The sequence below is a fragment of the Elaeis guineensis genome, chromosome 14, assembly GCF_000442705.2.
Source record: "Elaeis guineensis isolate ETL-2024a chromosome 14, EG11, whole genome shotgun sequence".
Lineage (NCBI taxonomy): Eukaryota > Viridiplantae > Streptophyta > Magnoliopsida > Arecales > Arecaceae > Elaeis > Elaeis guineensis.
This window is the reverse complement of record NC_026006.2, coordinates 65,876,413-65,890,545: the sequence shown is the minus strand read 5'-3', so window position 1 is coordinate 65,890,545 and position 14,133 is coordinate 65,876,413.

The following is a 14,133-nucleotide window of genomic DNA, read 5'->3' as shown; positions in this document are numbered from 1 at the left end:
GTAGAATGGACTGCGCATTGAGTAGTCATCCATAATCTTGTTTGACAATGGCAAGGACTAGGGGTGTAAATGGACTGGATTGGATTGGATTATACCTAAATTCAACTCCAATCCAAATATCTTGGGCTTAAAAATTTGACTCCAAAATCAAACCAAATACTCTACGAGTCCAATCCAATCCAGTCCGAAAAATTCGGATTGGATTGAACTGAATTTTTAGATTTTTACATACATTAGACTGTAATTTAGATCATAATTCAAAAATGAGTTATATGAATTCGAAATATATACTACTTATTGGTATTCTATAATATCACCCTACATCTAACAACTAATATTATAATAGTGATGGATGAAAATAAATAAGATAAATTTTAATACCAAGGATCTCAACGAGTCATGCTATAATAGCATCATGTAAAAAATATGAGTTTTACATTTTCAAAAAAAAACTACATCATCAAAATATAATAAGTTCTATAACATTTAAAAGAAACTAAACTTGAAATACACACACAAACGCATGCGCGCGCGTACACACACACATATATATATATATGTATGTATGTATGTTTGTATGTATGTATGTCAAATCCAAAAGTTCAAACTAGAAGAATGGATTGGATTTGGTTTGGACCCATAGTTTGGACTTTAGATTGGATTTAGATTTTATAACATTAAACCCAAATATAAGTCCAAAATCTAATTTTTTTAAAAATTGACTCCAAATCCAAAATCAAAGTCCAAAAATCTGATCTAATCTTCTAGTTTGGTATAGATCAGTTTGGATTTTGGATTTTCTCCAATCCACTTACACCCCTCCAAGGATCTTATGAGTTCAAGATGACCATGCATGAGAAATTAAAGGTGGATTTGACCCAGCAATCCCTTAATGGTTCATTTGGTTAGTTTAGAGTAAACTACCATATGAATGAGTATGATAGCGTATTATCGAAATTGATGAACATATTGATGATCACTAAGAAGATCTTAAAAAGTTTAAGGGGCTGTGTTCTTACTGTGAAAAATCTGATTCTAGGAGAGAGTCTCTTAGAACAGAGGTCTATGGGAGAATAAGCTAAGGAAGGATCTTTTTAAGGAGTAGACTCAGGCAAGAAAAAGTATTTCCACTATAGTCCCCACTCAAATGAGAAATGTCCTTCTATCTGGATAGTCTAAAGAAGAAGAATGACCCACCTTATAAAGGTATGTCAGATCTGTTTGCATGTTGATGTATTCAGACAATGAGTATGCCGTATGATCTGAGAGATCTATGGATGAGATAAATCTAAGTACATATGGTGCCTCAAGTAAGATCATTTTGAAGAGGACAAGATATACAAACTTGAAAAGAGATTATCTTCCTGACACATAAATTTTGAGTTTGTGGATCCTGTCTTCAAGAAAAATTGACCAAACTATCTCTTATGGGACATGGAGAGAGGACCACTACATACAGACCCATTTGATGAAAAATTTTTTGAGGTTCTTCGATTGGATTGAGAAGGTGTATATCTTGTGAAAATTTAGGATTATTTCATGAAAACAGTATAGTCTCACAGTGGACTCCTCTTAGCTTACCTCAGCTCAATGAGGTATTGAAAGGAGAATTAAAATCTTATTGGATATGGTCTAGTCTATAATAAGGTTCACTCATTAACCTTTACTTCTTTAGGAACATACTTTAAACTATTGAATAGAGTACTTAATTATACTTCTCAACAGACTACAATGTGATTGAGATCCATCGTACCATATTCTAAAAAAATAATTTACCCAAGATGGTGGTAGTGGGAGAAAATTAAGCTCGAAGAGAAAGTTTCTAAAGAGCAACAAATTGGAGATTTAATTGTACTTATTTATTCCAAGCCAATTAGTGTAGGACCTCTACCATCTTGTAGATCGAGTAAGATCTCCTATCCTCGTGAAAGATACTTGGGTATGCCTTCAGAGGATATAGAGAAAGTGTTCCTTGTAGAAGATAGGGATCAAGTAATTGATCCTAAGACCTATTATGAGGCGATGTACGATATCGATTTCGAGAAATAGATGAAAGCAATAATGTCAAAGATTGACTTGATACATTCCCGTCAAGTTTGACCTTAGTGAATCCATCAGAGGTTATTGTACCCATTGGGTATTAATGGATCTACAAAAAAAGAGAATTAGATGCAGACGGATGTGAAAACTATTCTTTAATAGATATCTTGGGGAGATATCTACATAGAACAGCCTATTAGATTTCACTTTCGATGATGGAGATCACAAGATCTGTAAGCTGCATGGATTCATTTTTGGATTAATGCAAACATCTCATAGTTGGTTTGATGCAATTAAATAGTTTGATTTCATCAAAAACAAGAAAAAATCTTGAATTTTCAAAAGGATCAGTGGGAGGATAAGATTCTCCTGATTGGGAAAGCTATTCCTATGCTGACTTTGGTCAAAAGTTAGTTGTCAAGAAGATCCTCTAAGAAAGATCAAGGATAAGCATCTTGGATTGCAGGTCTGTGGAAATAGATCTGAAAGGATTCTAGGCTCTTCACAAGAAAAGTATATAAAAGATGTGCTAAAGGGATTCGGCATGAAAACTATATGAGGAGATTTCTACCCATTAAGCAAGGCATGTATCTCTCCAAGATGATGTGTCTAAATACATATGAGGAGATTTAGCTCATAAGCTTGATCTCTTATGAAGCCTCATGAATGCCATGCAATATGCTTGACTTAATCTTGCTGTGAGTGTCACAAGCAAAAATCAATCAAATTCATGTGTATAATACTGGATAGCTATGAAGAACATCCTTAAGTACTTGAGAAGTACTAAAGATTTGTTCTTGATTTATGGAGGATAATTTGAGTTGTAGGGTTTATGGATACACATGCTTGGATCTTAAGTTTGGCACTGATGATGGAGAGTCCACATCAGGACGTGTGCAATATAGGAATTGATAGATTGAACGAGTTCCAAATAATCAATTATTGCAGGAAGCTGAGTTAGTCACCATTGCCAAAGGTGCTAGGTAAGATCTTCTGGTCCAAATATCTTTATTGCAAATTGGTGTCATGAGATATCATCATAGTAACAATATTGACACCATAGTCCTTAGCTAATGAAGCCTTGGTCTTACCAAAATATCCAGCACATGAAAATGAGGACTTTAAATAATAGGCGACTAGCTCGACTTAAAAAATATTAAGGTGAAGAGAGTAGACCCCATAGAAATATGGTGGATCTACCAATTAAGTAATTTGCTAGCTAAGACTAAAGTCGATCTTGAGAAGATGAGACTTAGATTTGCGGTAGAATGACTTTAGGTCAAATGGGAGATTATTAGATGTGTGATCTAAAAAGTTAATTATTGGCTAACACATATAATTTTTAAGGACATAAGTTTGTACTTGATTTATTGAAATTAAAATTATGGATAATTATTTTCATTCTAGAGTAATGTATCCTAGAATCATCCATGAAGTTAATGGTCAATGACACATATTCTCAAGAGTTGAGAATTTAAGATATATGTCATTATAGATTAATTCTTAAATACTTTTGGTCAAAGATCATCATGGAGACGGTGATTGATTCGAGTAGACTGATGCACGGAACACTTCTCTTTTGTGTAGATGGATCTTGAGTCTATAGTATGGGGACATTAGAGTGAAAGTGTAGGTGGTTATTAGAGAATAATAGTGATGAGCATGATCAAAAATAAAAAATCACATGAATGCCTACTCACTCGTCAGTGATTTCTCGATGCTATAGTTGCGTAAGTGGTTCTTTGACCTACGGTGCCTCAGCTATTCATAGTAGGATTGCTGTAGTTTAATTACGCATAAATATGGTCCCTAGCCATATGGATCCTTATAGTGGATATTGGCTGTAGTAGATTCACCATAGGAGTAGAAGTACACTTATAAGGGATATATCGGTCTTAGTAGTTGAGGAGTAGTTCTATGCGACCTAAGAGACTGAGTCCATAAGTCTGTGGCCACAGCAGCATGATTATAAAAAGAAGTTTTCATGAGATTCACGATTGGACTCGAGTTAATTAAGTCTAGCATATGATGGATACTTAGGGTTTGACGAGATTCCATGACCTGCATCTTGTCGGGACTTTCGATAGAGAAACTTGATCATACGGTAACTATATATAGGGGTTCATCCTTCTATTCTACTGGGTTGCCATTACATGCTGTTAGGTATCATTGGTAGATTATGAGAACTCATTAGGATCGTTTTCAGATCAACGATCCTTGTTAGGGTGAGTTAGAATTGTTTTAGCCCATCGAAAGAAGTTTCAATGATACTGTGATAGTGATCACGGTATGTCTCACTACCAGACAGAATAAAACCTGAGAGATCATGCATAAAAGGAGCTTGTCCTAATCAATAGCTTGGATCATGATCAAATTGTCAATTAGATTGATGGTTTGGATCAATTTATAAGAGTTACAAATTTTGAAACTGTAAATTATTAGCATAAAGGACTTAATTGCAAGTGTGTAATTATTTAATTTGACTTAATTGAATTATGGATTCAGTTCTAATTAATTTAAATTAGATTTAATTAAATTAAATTTAACTTAATTTAAGATTAATTAGATTTAATTATCCAAGTAGAACTTGTATTGCAATCCTGATTGGATCAGAATCGACAGCCTTTCGAATCTGATTCGAATTGAGCTCGAACTAGATTCAAATCGAATCAAATTTAAAAGCAGATCAAACCAGGTGCCTAAACCAAAAGTTACTGGGCTTCTCTCTCTTATTTCACGTCAAAAAAGGAGAGGGTGCGCATCCTTGCCCCTTGTGCATGAAAAGAAAAAGGGGGCGCCAACTATTGGCCCCCCACCTTATCTAAGATCGAATTCAAATTTAATTTGAATTATATCGGATCCTTATCTGGAAGTAGGCATAGAATTAAGAAGATTTTTGTGCGACAAAAATCTGAGGAGGAGGGATGTTGCGCATGAATGAAAGAAAAAGAGACGCCAATAATTGGCGCCCCCTTTCTCTTGGTCTTTCTTTCTTTTTCTTGATCCATCTTTTCTATTTGAATTTGATTCAAACTAAAAAAAAGATCAAATCAGATTAGGAAGGGTGTTGGACCAGATTTTTGTGCGACAAAAATAAAAGAAAATGAGATGAGGCATGCGCTGAATATAGGTGATCTTTTCTTGCCGCATGCGCTCTCTTCTAACGCCAACCCTCCTTCCTTCTTCCCAACATCTGTATGCCCACCTCTTCTCATCAGATCAGATCTAAGAGAGAGGGACAAATAAGAAAGAGAGAAGAAGAAAAATCTTCTTTCTCTTCTTGATGATCTCATTCAGATCCATCAGATCAGCACGATGAGATCACGCTGCAGTCCTGTTCTTCAAGATATTCAAGAAGAAGATCCAGATTCAAGTAAAAGGAGCGAGACCTACAATGTGCTAGCGCTCCGGTGGCCTCGGCACTCCGATCAGGTCATCTCTATGTGGATACCAGCAGAAGTTGGGTGTTTGATGTCAGAAATCCTGGGTATCTGCAAGATCCGATCCGAGGTTGATAATGGAAAGTGGTTAAGATAACCAACTTTCTTCCTATGATTTTTATTTTTCAGATTTGATATACGTGACTTTATTTCATGCATAAGAACTAGATCTAGGTGTTTTATGCTTTAGATTAGATTTAAGATGTATTAGATTAAATAGTTTAATCTATGCTTCTGTTGAATTTTGATTTTTGAAAAATCTGTATGCAAGTATGTAAAACACCTAAGCAATTCTAACAAGTTGGTCATCATGAGAGTTCAGCTCCAGAAAGAAATGGTGAGATTCTTGAACGTCAAGTTTGGAGAGTTTTGGGGAACAACCGCTGGAAAATATAAGACTGGAAAAGCACCGTCAAGCATCTGCCTGCCTTGTCTGGGGCAGGTTTAGGACGGTAGCTTTCAATTTTTTCCTTTGGCTTCGTACATGGGACTAAATGAAGCAAAATTTGCTTTGGTAGCAGGAGGCGACAGGCCTGTTTCACCTCTTTTTCTTTCATTGTTCTTAATGGTAGACCCATACTTTAGGCAAAGACAGTTGATGGGAGCAGAGCGGGTCCAATATTCCTCCGACTATTTGATGGTTTGAGGCAACCTTGACCAATTGATTGCATGTCGAAATTTCTTAAAGATACAATAAGATTTAGTACATGAAGTATGTGCATCTCCAGATCATGCATCTCCATGCATGGTGGGGCAGTTGATGTGTAGGAACCTTGCGGACATGCAACTCTAAATCATGCATCTCTGTGAGTGACCATATCGCCAAAGCTGCATCAGACCATTTGATACTGCGATGAGCACCGAACCTAATCTACTCCAGTCAATTGACATGGGCTAATTGGACATCTGCAATTTACTTATATTGCGGGGGGATTTAGTCCCACATCAGTTGTGACCATACCAGCCTCACAGTTAGCAAATTATGATAGAAATGTGAAGTTGATACTAAGTGATGGACAGCTTTTGTTTATACTTCTATTTTGTCAAAGTAGGAGCATGCGCATGCCACATGATAGACACTGGAATTTAGCGCTCTTTAGATTGTGATGTGATGCAGCAAGCAGGTGGTGATGTTGAGACAACCATTCGCATTTTCCTCTAGTAAGACAAATCCATGCCATGTTTGGATTGAAACCTGTCAAGCCAAGCCACCCAAGTTTCAGATTAATCTTGCAGCAGTGTATATGTACAAGCAACCCATTCTATCTGTCCCCTGTTCTCTTTCTTCATATTCTACCAGACTAGTTTGCTTGCGTCTTCGTCAAGTTCTATGAAGCTTGTGGAAGTGGCAGGCAATGCTATACTAACTCCCCCAAGAAAGTCAGGTTAAAGATGAGACAGTTGTGGTTCTATTTGATTTGATTGTCAAAGTGGTCCCAAAGGCGCGAGGAAAAGGGAAAAAGAAATTAGATGATGACACCATGACTCTTAAAGGAGTGAGTGAGCAAGCAATCGTGCTGACCAAGGTGTTTTTAGTCAACAACTAACCAGGTCAAATGCATATGTTAGAAATTAGAATTCTTATTTTTCTCCATTTTTTTCTTTTTCCCCGTTTTGCTTGTGGGGCATTTCGCTATCGTCTTTCTGTATATCATGCTCTGGCAACCTACATTCCACATTCACTCGTTAATATTTTTCTTGACTTCTACAATAATTTAAGATTTTGTAATATTTCCAAGACCACCATGGTAAACCGATCTTACCACCTACAAGTTATTGACAAGAATAACTAGTGGCAAAAATTGTTGTCAGATTCTCTTCTATCCAAGTGAAAAATCAATATGCAATCTTTGCTCGGAAAACTAAGAGCTTGCTGATATCCAGTTGGAGCAATGGATGGTGACAAGAATCCTCTACGATGCATCATTTACATCATAGAGTACCGTGCAATACTCAATAGCTGTCATCAAAATATGGGTGACCATAAATTAAAGCATACCATATATGATACATTGGACCATTGTGTCTGATGACCATCCATCTCCTGATAACAGCCATCGAGTAATGTCGCCCAACATTCTATGGTACAAACCATGCACCCACAGTAGATCTATGATCAATGGATGGAGTGTCGGCATAAACCTTTAAAAGATTTGTTCAATAAACCCATTTGTAATCTTATGTAAGTTGGTCATCATGAGAGTTCAGTTCCAGGAAGAAATGGTGGAAAAGCACCGTCAAGCAAGATTTAGTACATGAAGTATGTGCCTCTCCAGATCATGCATCTTCATGCATCTCCATGCATGGTGGGGCAGTTGATGTGTAGGAAACTTGCGGACATGCAACTCTAAATCATGCATCTCTGTAAGTGACCATATCGCCAAAGCTGCATCAGACCATTTGATACTGCGATGAGCATCGAACCCAATCTACTCCTGTCAATTGACATGGGCTAACTGAACATCCGCAATTTACTTAAATTACCCAATCCTAGATCATAAGAACATATGTAAACTGAGAGCTGCACCTCATTTCTACCAGACTATTGACCCGACATTTATTATTGAGTTTTAGTTCATTGAGGTGTATGTTGATGGATCATGGAAGAGAAATTACATACATCTTAGCTTATGGAGTCACAAAGTACCTGGCAATAACATTATAGTCTCTTCCGAAGCACTTTCTTTGTAATATCCAAATTAAATGGTACATCATTGAGGTATTACACTGTTACTTGAGATAAGCATCGTCAAGCATTTCATGTGACGGTGGGGATTCTAGCTGGTAACTTTGTCTTCAGTTCGCCACCTCAAGACCCGACAATCTTGGACTTGGATTTGCTTTTAGTGCCCGGTGGCAGAGCTACATCACCTTCAAAATTTCTTGTTCTGTTTGGTAGTACGTCTTAGGAATCCATTCACGCGCTCTAATGGCCGGCACTAATCATGCAATTTTAGAAGAAAGAAATTGTCAAAACTCCGATTTCTTTACGTGGTAGAGAGTGGTCAAGTCCAGCTTGCTGGTAGCCTTGACTCCTTGTTAAGCTTCGTGGATTCACACGCCAACAATGGCCCGGCCTGGCTTTTCTTTACACTGTACGTGACAAACAATGCCAACTTTCTAATATTTTCTATTATTTTTAAAGGATATGTAGGTGTGTGCAGTTGTGTGATTCAATTTAGAGGATGTTTGGTTGGAGAAACTATTATTTATGATATTTTTTGTGGGACTCAAGACCCCACATACGGGGTCAAAGAACAGCTGGAAAGGTGAAGACGTTAATGGAGTTTTAGGCTCCAGCTGGACGGTTAGCTCCATTATTGCTAAATTTTGTTTGACTTGACTCGAGTAGCTGTGAATTTTGACCTGGCTGCAGGGGTTCAGGGTCCTGGTCTCGATCAGCTTATCCGCTTAGCTGGAGCATGATGTGCCTTGGCATCAGGAATTGATCAACACATACTAGACATGTATTTTACGTTCGATTCAAAATAAAAAACAAAAACTTAATATACCAATATGGTAATACTTGACTTCAAGAGCACTAGTCTTTGAGTAATCTAGATCCAAGAAGTAGCTCATGCGACGACGTTACTACACTTAAAAATTTTGTTCCGAGTAATGGATGCGCTCATTGTTTAACATCACGACACATCGAGGTCTACCATTGCATACGAACATGTTCTTATGTGATGATTATAATATACATTGATTTTTTTTTCCTCCAGATTTGGGAATGTAATTTGATAGGGAACGTATATGAATTTGATGTCAAATGATTTGGCCCTGGTAAAAACCTTCGACACTGGCTGACGTGGGGGCTGACATAAGTGAATGGAACGTCTAGGTTAAGACCTGAGAGTCTCGGGCTTGTTGGCAAATACAACCTCGCTTGGAGCCGAGGCCATGGTCTCTGGTGAAAGGTTCAAACGAACCAGACTCTTGACAGCTGCCCAGTAATTTTCATATTAGCTCCTCTCACAGTAATCCGAATTCGCTTTTTGACCGTTTGATTCACGAAAATATTCCCTTAATTTGCTAGCTTTCGGTTGCATCTCCAGCGCCTTGCGTCCGGAAGCATCTCATCATTAATTCTGACGACATCAAAGAAAAGTAAAACCTCCGTAGTTTTGACGTATGGAGTGAGGAAATACAACGTATTGTCGTAGGTGTCATGGTTTTCTCTTCAACAAAATTTAGCTTATATTTTCTTGACCTTGACCTTTCAAAAGATTCTCTTACCTCCCCATCCTTGCACCCCAAGGAACCCATTCCTTGGGGGCCAACTGACCCACTCCTAGTTCCTTCTATAAATATACCATCTCTCCAGGCACCTCACCCATCAGTCTTCTCACCACTGCCGCAAAGACTATCCCCACATCCTCCTAATCTTCTGAAAGATTTGCATTGCTTTCCATTAGTCATTCTGTCGGCGATGGAGCATCAGGTCTCCGATCTTCACAAGAAGGGGAGGCCGCTGCCGAAGCGAGGCCAGATCAAAGCGAGAATATTTGGAAGCTTGGTCCGAGCGGTCATCCCCAAAGGCTCGAAGAAAAAGGACAAGTCCCGGGAAGAAGGCTTCTCCCCATCGACTCTATCGCCGAGCGGCTACACCTCAGAGGCCAGCTCTGAGTGTTGATCAGTATATAACTCGGCAAGTAGCGTCCCGAAGCCGGATATTTCTTACTCGGCGTAGCTCTTGTACAGAACTAGAGGTTCCTTTATCCTGGAGAACAGCGAGTCAGGGGAAAGATAGCAGAGCTGCCTCAGAAGATTTTTTTTAAAATTTCTTTTCACTGTGTGATCACTGGGAATGTTAATCGTTGAGCTCGGCTTGCTAGTTTTAGGTGGGGAATTTATGGTCGTTTGCTTTCATATGTAACTCTGGTGGTGTCTGCCGGCCCCTTTTGTTACTTCACTTCTCGTAGAGGAACAGAGGTGGCCGGAGCAGGGTGTTATTGCTGTATTGGTAGAAATTCTCTCCTCCACCCCTAGGAGTCTTGTGAACTTTTTGGTGTAAATAAGATTTTGTCTGAGATTATCCGATCAATGGATTAAATGCTAGTTTTGTTAACTGTTGAGTTGCTGCTAAAATCTATTGGATGATGACAGACCCATCTCCATTCCATTGGATGTATTGAATGTTCCAAAAGAGCCATGGAAAGTTAAACTTGCGGTAATGTATGAAATGTGCGGCGGCTTGCCACCGTTCTTATCAGAAAATCTAAATTGCAGTTGCCAAACAGAGTGGTGCAAAAAGGAGCATGGAATTGTGAAGATTAAGGTTTACATGTTATTCACTTGGTAATTTGGAATGGATGGGTCCTGTTTTTTGCTGGGGATACGTCTTGGAATCAACCATAGCTGGCATGGCAGACTCATTAGTAAGAACTTGCTACGAAACCTCTGACTAACCAATCAAAGCTCATCATATTGTTGACACCAAAATTATGCAGAAAACTTTTTAAATTTCAAATTCTCTCTTAAATTGATTTAGCTCTCAACCACCATCGGACGGTTTCTATAATCGTATGACAAACGAGCGAGGTGTGCAGACAAAATGCCCGTGCATGATCTTCGGGACATGCAATCGGATATCAAAGATGGCCGATCGGTGCCTCTAATTTCTTCGACGATGAGTGCCAACCCCCCCCCCCCCCCCGTATAAACAAACTCTAGGAGATCCTTCAGATAAATGTTTGTTAATGTAGTTTGAATTTTGGATATTTTCATAGGCCCGAATTATGACTCGATCCGAAGTGCCCGCATTGCGATCCGAATGGAATATTTTGTAAAGTCTGGAAAGTCTGTGATGGTAGCGGAGGGCATGGGCCGATACGGTATGGACCAGTATAAATATTATATTTTCTGTCAATCTCGATAGTTTTTGTGAGAAGTGTGGAAAATCAGACTGAGACTAGGGTTTAGAGAGTTATGAATGATTGTATCTTTCTTTTTATTATAATGAAATTTTTTTTTGTATCTTATCCGTAGACGTAGGCTTTACAGCTGAACCACATAAATTCTACGTCTATTTTTTTTCTCTTTTTTATTCTGTGTAATTGTGCGAATCTGTGTGTGTCCTATTTTGTGCCTGTTATAATAATATTCCTAAGCCTCTTTATGCCATCATGCTGTTACTCTATTTTTCTCATAACATCTCCTCATTTTTCTAAGAGTTAGACTGATTTGGATATTGGAGGATTTCGTCGAACACTTTCTAGTAAGAGAGCTTTCCTATCTTACTGTTCCAGATCAGATCCCGCATTGAAATGAAAGTTTTAAGCAAGATCTCGGTCGTTCAACACTATCTCGAGAGCAACATACATCAAAGCCATCACCATTAGAGTGCATCAACCATGGAACCATCATCATGGAGATGAGTAAAAGAAAGAGACGTTCATAGAGTTTTAGGCTTCAAGATGGTTAAATTCTTGTGTGTTTTTGTTTGACAAGGTTTCAAATTTTCCAAGATTGACTTATGGAGCTCTAAATTTTGACATGGCTACAAGAGTTTAGGATCCCGGGCTCTCGGACCAATCAGTATATTGACTTGGAGCATGAAATGCCTTGGCATTAGGAATTGGTCAACACATACTAGTCATGTATTTTACATTCAATTCGAAATAAAAAACAACATAATTTACCAATAGAGTAATACTTTGAGTTCATCTGCACTCGATTTGTCACCTCCTTGTTGTGTTCTTTTTAGCCAAGCTGTGGTTGTTCAGGTTATGCAATGTCTTAGAATCTAGTTGATTTATATAAAGACATGAAAATAGCACTAGACTCTGACCAACCTACATCCAAAAAGTTGATGACTAGCTCATGCAACGATGTTACACTTAAAATGTTGTTCCATGGAATAGAAGCACTCATTATTTAACATCACAACACACGAAGGTCTAGTATTGCGTATGAACATGTTCTTATGTAACATGAACATGTTCTTATGTAACATGGAATGGAATTAGGACGACAAGAAGTCTGATTGGAATCAGGGTGAGGAACTCAAAGCCAGGTTACCAGGACCTAATCCTAATGAATTTATCAAATAATTAATACATCAATCAAACGTCATAATACAGTTTAAAGGAAGAATAAAACATGGATATTTCTACCCACGTAATTTGATAGGGAACGTATATGAATTTGATGTAGAATGACTTGGCCCCGGTGAAACTTCAGCGCTGGCTGACGTGGGGGCTGACACAAGTTAATAGAACGTCTAGATGAAGACCAGAGAGTCTCGAGCTCGTCGGCATACACAACCTCGCTTGGAGCCGGCGCCATGACTGTTGGTCTCTGGTGAAAGGTTCAAACGAACCAGACGTCTTGACTGCTGCCCAATAATTTTCATATCAGCTACTCTCACTGCCGTCTGATTCACGAAATAATTCCGTCTCGAGCATCCGAGGTCAGGACTTATCTCATCATAACTCACAACACCAAATAAAAATAAGACCTCCGTGGTTTTGACGCATAGAGTGAGGAAAGATAACATATTTTAATTGGTGTAATGGTTCTCTCCAACAAAATTAAGCCAATGCCCAAACTTTTTGGTGTCCTATGACCTTTCAAAAGATTCCCTTTCCTTCCCGTCCTTGAATGAACTGGGGAAATCCTTGCACCGCAAGAAACCCATTCCTTGGGAGCCAACCGCCTCAGTCCCAGCTCTATAAATAAATCAACTCTCCAACCATCTCACCGTCACTTTTCTCACCACTGCCGTAAAGACTATCTCCTCCACCTCCTCTTAATCTTCTGAAAGATTTGCGTTGCTTTCTATCTGTAACTCTGTCTGCAATGGAGCATCAGTTCTCTGATCTTCACAAGAAGGGGAGGCCACCACCGAAGCGAGGCCAGATCAAAGCGAGGATATTTGGAAACTTGGTCCGAGCGGTCATCCCCAAAGGCAAAGGCCCGAAGAAAGGAGAGAAGTCCCGGGAAGAGGGCTTCGCCCCATCGACTCCATCGCCGAGCGGCTACACCTCAGAAGCCGGATCTGAGTGTTGATCAGTATATAACTCGGCAAGTAGCGTCCCGGAGACGGCTATTTCTTGTTCGGCATAGCTCTTGTACAGAACTTGAGGCTTCTTTGCCCTGGAGAAGAGAGAATCAGGGGAAAGATAGCAGAGCTGCATCAGAATTTTTCTTCCTTTTTTTTTTCAAAAAAAAAAAACTTTCTCGCTGTGTTGATCGCTTGGAAAGTTAATCTTGTGCTTGGCTTGCCAGTTTTGGATGAAGAATTTATAGTCGTTTGCTTTTATATGTAAATCTAGTGGTTTCTGCCGGCCCCTTTTGTTGCTTCACTTCTTATTGAAGAACAAAGGTGGAGCAGGGTATTGCTGTATGGGTGGAAATCCTTTACCCCGAGAACTCTTGTAAATTTTTTTGGTGTAAATAAGATTTTGACTGAGATTATCTGATCGGTATTAGATGATAGTTTGTTAGTGTTTGAGTTGTTGCTAAAATCTATTGGATGACAGACCCATCTCCATTCCATTGGATATATTGAATGGTACAAAGAGGCCATGGAAAATTCAAATTGCAGAGATCTATGAAACGTGAGGGGGCTTGCCACCGTTTTGCCCAGAAAATTAAAATTGCAGTTTCCAAACATACTGATGCCAAAAAGGAGCATGGACTTGTGAAT